This window comes from Hippocampus guttulatus, chromosome 7 (assembly GCF_054856545.1).
Source record: "Hippocampus guttulatus isolate MCC_2025c chromosome 7, RoL_Hgut_1.0, whole genome shotgun sequence".
NCBI classification, from domain to species: Eukaryota; Metazoa; Chordata; class Actinopteri; order Syngnathiformes; family Syngnathidae; genus Hippocampus; species Hippocampus guttulatus.
The window spans coordinates 5198295-5208864 of record NC_141267.1 but is presented as its reverse complement, the minus strand read 5'-3'; positions in this window follow the sequence as shown (position 1 = coordinate 5208864).

Here is a 10570-nt window from a genome sequence, read left to right as displayed (position 1 = left end):
GGCACTAGTAACAGGAAGGCCTCGGTGACAAAGGGGGCCTCTACTCTTCACTTGTCCCTTTCTCAAACCTTAGGGAATGTGCTTTGCAGGCCCTCTCTCCTTGATGGAGCCTCTCACTTTCTTCCCGGCCAGCTCAGGAATGTGCCTTCTGCAAATCAACACCACTCACACACACAGGCACACACACACACACACACGGGACGCCCGGACACGCACACATGTTTTCCCCATGGCTGTTTGGTTATCATAATCCGCTGTAGCGGTGTATACTTTCTAGTATTCATTCAACTGACACTTCATTTGGTACATCGGTAGAATCTCACTAATATAAACATTTTGGCTGACAATGTTACAAACACATTGTTTTCACCATATCTTCATTAGTCCTCTAGCACTTTTTCCCCATTTATATTCATTATATCCACTTATGTGAACCACACTCTGAGGTCATGCCTTTCAATCTGGTTGAGAGAAGGAATTTGACTCCAGAAGGCATATTTTCTTCAGGTGAGGCCATTCAATTGTTGATTGACTTTTTGCCTTTGAGTCGTTGATAGCAATCCATCCAGGGCCTGAGGAGGCAAAGCGGCCCCAAAGTGTGATGCTCCCTCGACCATATTTACAGTGAGGATGAGCATTTGATGGTGGTTTTTGGCAATGCTTCTTGAAAATGGCAAACTAACTGTTTATTGCACATGGCAACTCTAAATAATAGGTCCAACCTCATTATATTTATTGAGCTCTAAGTTGTCTGACTCCTGGCTCTGATTGGTTCTCGAAGGGACTAGCCAATGGGTTTACATAATTGAGTGTCAATCAAAAATGAGTGTAGTAAAGGGATTAGTTTTAATGCAGGTCTTGTATTGGATCGCATTACATTTGCAAGTGCGCCTCATGTCTTTTGCCAAGGTTATGCACAAATTGGCTGTAATCTACACTTAGTTTCTTCAACATCCAGAACAACGGACAAGCATCACAGCAATGGTCATGATATCAAGGATATTCACGCCGTCAGATTTTCCTCAGCTAATGAGGTCATCAAAGTGAAAGACATCTCTTAAAAAATAAACAGAACTAATTAAAGAGACCTGCTTATGTGGGACAGATTGCCTGAAGTCTTGTTTTTTTTGTTGTTGGTTTGTTTTGTATTGCCACTTCAAAAGAATACAGGATATCCAAAATCCTGTGAAGCAATGCAAGTGGCTTCTGAGCTGGAGGGCAGATTCATCTGGTTCGAGCCACTCAAGCCATTACTTTGACATTGCTGTGGCTAATATTTCTGTTCTTCCACAGTGAGACTTGTATTTACTAATCTGGGATATCCTAAGGATGTCACAGCTTTTCTGACAAATTGGAACTGAGCCGTCGAAGCAGAAACACAAGTCACATATTCAATGCAACCTTCTGTGCATGTACATACGCCCTGAACTGGTTGACGGTCAATTCGGAGGGTACTTGTAGACAAAACCATTCACACCAACCATTCCATAAGTTTGGGTTTTTGGAATGTGAGCGGATCCCAGTAGACCCAAATAATACCCCAGGAAAACCCAGGCGAGCACCATACGAACATGGAACATCCAGGAAGCCTGGAACCCTGAACCTCAGAAGTCTCTGGCAGATAATAATAATAATAATAAATTTATTTTGAAAGTGCTTTTCATCATAGTCAAAGACACTTTACGAGAGTTTAAAACACAGGATAAAATGTACACTTAAAGCTAAGCATACATGATTTACAAAGAAGACATTTAGATGAACAAAACAAAGCAAAAAAGGGTAAAAGAGATTAAAAGGTTTTAAAAGCACTGCGGAACAGGTGAGTTTTAAGAGATGAGTTGAAGGATTGGAGGTCAGTTCAGTTGCGGATGTGTTGTGGTAGAGCGATCCAGAGGGTGGGGGTCGGCGACAGAGAAGGTTTTGAGATTGTTTTGTTTAGTATTGCCACTTCAAAAGAAAATATCTTTTGAAAGATGTGGTTAGATGTGCCAACCACTTGATTATTGTGCGGCCTCAGCACAACTTCCGTGTCAAATGCCACTGTGGTTGTACATTTTACATCCATCCATCCATCCATTTTCCGAACCGCTTGATCCTCACTAGGGTCGCGGGGGGTGCTGGAGCCTATCCCAGCCATCTCCGGGCAGTAGGCGGGGGACACCCTGAATCAGTTGCCAGCCAATCGCAGGGCACACAGAGACAAACAACCATCCACGCCCACACTCACACCTAGGGACAATTTAGAGCGTCCAATCAGCCTACCATGCATGTTTTTGGAATGTGGGAGGAAACCGGAGCACCCGGAGAAAACCCACGCAGGCCCGGGGAGAACATGCAAACTCCACACAGGGAGGCCGGAGCTGGAATCGAACCCGGTACCTCTGCACTGTGAAGCCGACGTGCTAACCACTAATTGTAACAGAAAAATATACCTCTAAATCACCAAACTTCAGAGTTGGGACCACTATAAGCATAACATTGTATTGTAACACATCAGCATATGTTATGAGAGCTCAGTTCTCTCATTCACAGTATTTATTCATAAAGTCTTCGCGAATTTGGCTTTTTGTGGATTTTTTTTAACCTTTAACTCGGGTGTTTAGAGGAGTATATTGTGATACAAGAAAAAGAATACAGTGTTCCCTCCCTTCTTTGCAGTTCAGGTATTGCAGATTTACGGTACTCTATACAGGATTTTCATTTGTGACCACAACTATATCTACTGCAGTTTTACCTTGCAATTTTGTGGGCTTTCTTGCTATTTTTCATCCTTCTAAGTAGGACCAGTCAAGAAATGTCTTTTTATTTTTTTTGTGGGATTAGTTTTAAATCTCATTTGTTTTAAAACCAAGACCATGAATATTAGAGTCACAGAAGCGGAAATTCAAAACGCCCATGCACTACTCAGTGTGTGTGTGTGTGTGTGTTTGTGTGTGTTCAGAGTGGCAGAGCACGCTTCCCTTCTTATTAATTTCCAAACGCAGCCTTATGTTCTAAACCAGCTATGTCCAAAGTCCGGTCCAGGACCCAACTGCGGTCTGTGTTCAAATTTCCACCAGCCCACAGCCTTTGGAATCAAAGTACTGATCTGTGGCCCATCAGTACTGCTGACCACAGTGGAAAATACATATGTACAAAAACATTATTTTATATTTCACCAGAAGATAGAAGCAGCGCTCTTGGGTGCGCTCCAAAATGCGTGATGAGGGCGTTCTCCCTCTCCCCAACACACCACTGGTGTCGGAGCTAACCCCTTGCTGCATGACCTTTGTGTGGCCCTTTCCAGCACGTTTCTCAAATGGAGACTGTCAGAAAAATAAAAAGTTGACAAAGAGGGCCAGTGCTTCTGGAACAAGTGGAAATTGGCATATTTTTTTCACTGAATTACAAAACAACTGTCTGCCTTGTTCGCTCAGAGACTGTGGCTGTTATCAAGGAATTCAATATCAAGGGTCACTACGAGACGAAACATGCAAACTACGACAAGGTGACTGCCGACAAACGGTGTGAAAAATGAAAGCAAATGAAAGCTGAATCTTTGGCCCCCCTCACACATTTTGACCTCACCATATCTAGCCCTCTTACCAAAAAGTTTGGACACAACCGTGTCCCCAGTTGGAGCGATAAGAGATTGGTTGTTTGTGTGTGCCCTATGATTGGCTGTCAACCGGTTCAGGGTGTCCCCGCCTGCCACCCGAAGACTGCTGGGATAGGCTTCAGCACACCACGCGACCCTCGTGTGGATAAATCGGATCGGAAAATGGATGGATGGATAAAAAGATAAGTTAAGCAAATTCACATTCACACATTCAAATATTGATTGTATAATTTTAGAGTTCTTGAATGTTTTAAACTTAGATTAAGATATACATTAATACACTAAAGGTTACTGTCTGAAGTATTTACTGTTAACTGCATTGATGTTTCGGAGCTATAAGGTGTCTAATGAGTAACAAAGCAACACAGTTCCTACCCCTGAATATGTCATCAGTCTCATATACTACCCTGAACTATGAGATGTGGTGGAAATGCAAACCACCTGGGCCACGGGAACTTTGTATTACTAGGAATTTGTATTCCCAAGAACTAAATGTTCCTGGGCCTGGTGGTGGGAAATGGGCTGTTGCAGATGGTGGCACAGATGTCACGACTGTGCTTACTGTAACTACTTATCAGAACTCAAGAAGCCGCCTTGACCTCTTCAACATTTGACCTAAAAAATGGAATATTTCTAATTCTGCTGGATTTCTCTGTGGTCTCACCTTTAGGGGTCATGAGCAATAAATTGAAACCCAAAAACAAAACACTTGTGGGTGGCAGTATCTCAATCCTTCAGGACTTATCTTGTGGACCCAAAGGTCAATGGATCAAATTTCACTTTAGACCAAAAGCATGTGCTGACTGGTTGCAGAGAGAAATTACAAATTATTTTTGGGAGAGATGGCAGTTGCAAGGTCCTGAGCGATGTCTAAATGACCTTGACCGAAACTGTTAAAGTATAGCAAATTACAAATGAGGAAGAAAAAAAAAACAGAGCAAAAGGGACTTGTCAGAAAAACCTCCATTCACATCCTTCCCTGGTTGCCAAGCAGCTGCAGAGTTATGAACATGATCCCTGCTAAACAATGATCATAAACCACAGAGCAATGTTCTTTAAACCCTCTGAGAGCAGGGTGGAAGGGTTCATTAGTTGACCTTTGACCCCTCCCTAAGAGATCAGGCAACCAGGGCATCGCTTTGGAATGTTTCCTCTTGCCTCCTTTTTGTTTTCCCATTTTAAAAGCTTTCAACAGTTATGGATTTGTGTCATTTTCAAAGCCTTCCCAGCATATGCAAGACACATAGTATCGTGGTGCGTTACCATGGCCACTTGGGGATTTTACACACAGTTTCCACTATTTTCAATTGTCTCTAAGAGAGATTCCAAGCAACATTTTCAGTCTGCCAGTAGCTTAACACCTGTAAATTGGTGTTCGTGTTGAAAAACAGAATGTTGGTGTTGCACTACTTAGAAATAAAAGAGTCCGTGTCGTCCAGGATGTAACAGTTCAAGATGCTGATATGTTGTTAAAATGGGGTGTCACTTCGATTCAACCCTGATTGGTGTCTCCTGTATTTGAAATTGAAACCACAAACTTGTGTAATGATTGGAGTAGACTGGTTTAAGTCTACAGAATTTTCTTCAGCATCATTTTTCTCCTCTCTTGTAAAATGAAATCAAACTTCCCTAAGGTGGGCAAAACTTGCACATTATTTATTTATTTATATGAATGTTCACAACTTGGTTTGCACTCATGTGCCACTACCTCCACGGAACTGAATGCCAAAATGGATGCAATTTCTTTTGACCATAAATGTTACATCTTTTTGATTATGAGCTGAATGCATTTAGAGTTGGGGAGGATTTGTTGACGTCTATGGTGTGTCTGACTTGATTTTATTGTAGGCATGCTGGGAAGTTTTCTCATGAAAATGATAAAGAAAGATAAATTGTGCACGACTGCTGTTTTGTATGGGCTGTCTGAATTGGTTTTCATAAAAGTGTTTTTTGTACCACAACCACCACAGTTTGATCCATATGTGTGATGATCCTATCTATTCGCACAGCACTGCTGTTTTCGGTCATTAGCCTTGGATCGCGCCCTGTGTGACACCCGCTAGCAAATACAAGAATGTATTACCATCCATCCATCCATCCATCCATCCATCCATCCATCCATTTTCTGATCCGCCAATCCCAGCTGTCTTCGGGCAGTAGGTGGGGTGTACACCCTGAACTGGTTGCCAGCCAATTGCAGGGCGCACAGAGACAACCATCTGCACTCACAATCACAGCTCGGGACAATTTGGAGTGGTCCATTAGCCTGCTATGCATGTTTTTGGAAAGTGGGAGGAAACCGGAGTACCCAGAGAAAACCCACGCAGGCACGGGGGAGGAACATGCAAACTCCACACAGGAAGGCCGGAGCCGGATTTTGTTTGTGTCCACGTTTGTGGGATCGGATAACCATTCATTTTATGTTAACTGTTCTTTCGATGGCGGCGCAGGCACCCACTGCGGCACATCTCTCTCCTGTGGTTAAGAGGAAAGTAATTTCATCCGTGCTGTATGTTGCACATGTCGCACATTTGATAATAAACTTGACTTGAACTTGAACAGCTATGGTGTGTTCCTAATCTTGATTATTCTATTCCCCGTGCTTGTTTTGGTTCTTTTGAACTTTCTTTTGTTTTGCTTTTTTGTTTTTTATCATTCCATGTTCTTTGATTTCCTTTCTCGGTTAGTGAAAAATATATATTTTTCAGAACCTCCTGCCCATCCTTCCTGCTTCCCTGCACTTCGGTTCCAACCAACAAACCCATAACAGCTCAAGGTGGTGTTCTGTTGACATTTCAACACATTTTACAGCAAAAACTGTGCATAGAATCAAATCACGATGCATAGAGTAGCAAACTGCATTTTTTGGCCTTTTTTTTTTACAGAGAGCTCATTCGATTTTTTAACCGAGTGTTGTTTTTCTTTAAAGAAGAAACGTGTACCAGTATACAACAAATACAAATGCTGCAAGTCAAATCCAATCCAAGCAATTTACATAAACATATTCTATATGTACTGTATATGTGTTATGTACGCCATAAGCTAAATATTAGCGAGGCATTTGTGTCGTAACCCTCGATTGTAGTTCCACTTTTACTTGTTTGATCAGTGTTCAATGCATTTGACGTACTTACCCGACTTTGGTGTGGTCGGTGTGGTACCAGGCTAACAGTGGGAGCTGGATTTAGAGGCGGCACGCGAAGGTCGAAGATGAGATGCTCTATTAACTCTATTGTGTGTTTTATCGTATTTGAAGTGCAGACTCCTTTGGTATTATTTCATGACATGTATTACACTGAGTAGAAGAATTTTTGATTTGATTGGATTTCTGGGTTTTTTAAATGTATTTGTTATTTTTTAATGAAGTACAGCCCCACTTTTGCTGAGTAGTGTCGATTATCGCAACTCGGGAGCATCAGGCACACTCTTCCAGCTCATTCTTCTTTGTTCATGTTCAGCGGGTTCTTCCGCACAGTGAACTTGGCAGTGAGATTTAACATTTTAAAATCCAAACAATTCCAGGCGAACTGGTTTGTGGGTCCGGGTTCCACTCGATTCTCGATGCACAAACGTACTGATAATAGATGATTTTTGTTTAAAATAAATAAATAAATAAAATTGACAAGTTGTATACAGTAATCCCTCGTTTATCGTGGGGGTTACGTTCCAAAAAGTACCAGGATTAGCGAAATCCATGAAGTAGTGAACATTATTTTTTGACAGTTATTATACAATACTGAACTATATGTACAATGAAATCAAAGACCAAAACCTGTTTTCAAGCCCAATTACAAAAAAAACAAACGTTTTCAACAACTAACTATAATAGTTTTTGGAAATACTATACTGTCGACACGCGGCTCCGCCGACACGTTCTTATTTAAAGGGTTAAAAGCATTAAAAAAACGGCAATAAAAAAAAATCAGTGAAACAGCGAAGCCGCGGTAAGTGAACCGCGTTAGAGCGAGGGATCACTGTAATTCATAATTTGATATAGGCATTTATGAGGAGGATATTCTTGACAATATTTGGCTTGTCATATACAATATGTGCATGTAAAAGCAAGCGTCTATAAGCGTTTAAAGCAGAGGTGTCAAACATACGGCCCGCGGGCCGGAACCGGCCCGCAAGGAGGTTTGATCAGGCCCGCAGGATCATTTAAAAGTGAAAAAATGCATAAAAGACACGGAAGGAATATTTTTAATGAGGTGCAATTCATGAAATATCCGCTAGGGGGACACACTGTTTTGATCAGAGAAAAAGACAACCTTGTTTTGATCAGAGAAGAAGACAATACCAGCCTCAGTCTGTCACTGAGACAGACCCAACACAGCAGACGCTATCAAGGATATGTGAATACTTTATTCTTTACACATATTATAGCACTCTCCTTAGTTTGTAAGGTGTAGGCAGGGATTACATTTAGAATTTATATGCTCGTGTAAATGGTTTTAAAAATTCCTTTCTTTATAAATCTCGTTTAATCTTAAAAGTGCATTACTATATTTTTCAATACCAATTACTTGTTAAGGTTTGGTGCCTTTGTACAGTCAATGGGATCAGCTGCAATGCATATATGTGAAAAGTAAATTGCATATTTGTCTAAGGAAATCTAAGGTCCTTCATGTAATGTTTTGTAAAAAATATATTCATTAAATTTCAACATTTTCCTAGTATTCTTGTGCTTCTTTAGACCAAAACAAAGGATATACATATTATTTTGGTTATTTACAGCAGAGTATGGTGTCATTTTTAATGGTCCGGCCCACTTGACATCTACCGAGGCTATATGCGGCCCACAATGTGAAATGAGTTTGACACCCCTGGTTTAAAGGCATCCCACCTTTGGAGTTTTGACTGTATTCTGACAGTGGTATGTTGTCAATATCAGCTCAGCACATGAACCAGCAGGCAAATATACGGTCCATTGCTGACAGGTGACGGATGATAACAAACGCACAGCAAGAGGCTCCACGTCTTCCGTGGAGAACAAGCATCACATGACGTTATAGGCCGCTTGCTGGATGAATCGAAATTGGAGGACAGAAGAAGCCACCTGTGAATATATCAAACATGAGAGGCCCCGGTTTCCTCACGCGGCCTCTTTTTAGGCTCGGCTTTCACATTTTTTTGTCATCTTTCAAGCAGAGCAAAAGCTCTCATCCTGCCCTCACACTGGAAAGGACATTACTGTCTTGCGGGATGGAGGGCGGTTGATGGGCAGCTTACCTCTGTGAGGGATTAGCCTTTCATTAAAAATGAAAAAGTTCTGAGTGACAGGCCAATGGAGGCGGGAGGTGGGAGTCGTGCGTTCCCGAGGATCTGAGCCGCCGCCGCCCCTGCTCTGTTCTCTCTCCCTCTATTCTTCAATTTCACCTCCTCGCTTCTGTGCTCATCTTCTCCCATCCCTCGCTCTTATCGTGGCGGCGGCCCACAACGGGCCGATCTGTCCGCAGTGTGTCAAAAGATGTGTGCTCGAAGCCCTCAGAAGAGCTGCCAAGTACAGCGGGCCGCAGGGTGGGAAACAAAAGCCCCTCCAAAACACATCAGAGAGCTTTTTATCTTTGTAAAATGTGTTTAATAGCTTGCCTATTGAAGGACACCGCATGCATGGAATCTGGGCAGGGTCAATGAATAAAGGCTCCCGGCAATTAATGTGACCTAGCTCTCTCCATTTGTATGAGCTGAGTGAGTAATGTGCTTTGGAGAAATTGACCTAACCTGAGGCTCTTCCTCTAATGTATTTCTTATAAAGGGGCCCTTTTACACAACACTGTTTTTTTAACTGAAAATAAAAACAATGTTCTTTGATCATTTGTGAAACTGAGTTTTGGACCCCAACAAATGTCAACTTGATCGAAAACGATCTAGTGTATTAAGTCTACACTTTCGACATGCACAATGACAGTCAGCGGTATAAATATTGACACAATTCTCTTTTTGTCTCAAAATGTCACACGGAATGAAACAAAGAAGTTGTGTTTAATTTTACCTTTAATTTCAGGGTATTTCCATCCTAAACAGGTGAACGGTGTCGGAATTACAACAATGTATTTATATGCCTCCCACTTTTTGAAGGGCCAAAGTCATGGGAAAAATTAACCGTCATCAATCAAACTTTGACTTTTTCATATTTAATGCATATCCTTTGCGGTCAATGACAGCCGAAAGTCTGGAATGCATTAACATCACCAGATGCTGGATTTCAACTGTGGTAATGCTCTGTTGGGGTTCTTTTGCAACTGTCTGCAATTCCTGCCTATTCTTGTGGCATTTCCCCATCAGCTTTATCTTTTTCAAGTGGAATGCATGCTCAATTGGATTCAGGTCAGGTGATTGACTTGGCTATTGCATAATATTACATTTCTTTACCTGGTGGTTTTCTGCGGGTACTCCGGTTTCCTCACACATTCCAAAAACATGCATGGCAGGCTGATTGAACACCAGCCATCTCGTTACCTCTGCGTCCAGTGTCCTAGACGCATAATTTTCCCGCGGGACGCACAGTTCCAAATAATGTGCATTTTTGGGACGCAAGGAAATTTCACAGTCAAAACAAACAAACAAAAAAAAACTACGGCAGGTCTGAGGATTTCACAGTAACTGTCGTTACCGATAGCGTGTCGTTTCTGTGGCGTCATTTTGACGGTACCGAAAAATCGTTTAACCATAAAAGTCACTGCACACAAGTTAACTGTACGCAATGAAGTCTCTCCTGTGTGATCAGCGCGATTTCACTGTGTCTGCATGGGTGTTTGTGGTGTGGTGTGTTTCTTCTAATTTACTTTCATTTTGTTTTGTTTTGTTTTCAGTGTTGGGGGGGGGGGGGGGGAGATAACGTTATGTGCGCATGCGGGTTGCTATTTTAGTCCGAAAACTGAGGAATTGCGCGGATGAAAGTTTGAGATGGCGGCGAAAACAACTCACAAAGGACTACTAATTACAACATTTAAGAAATGGGAATGCCAGTCT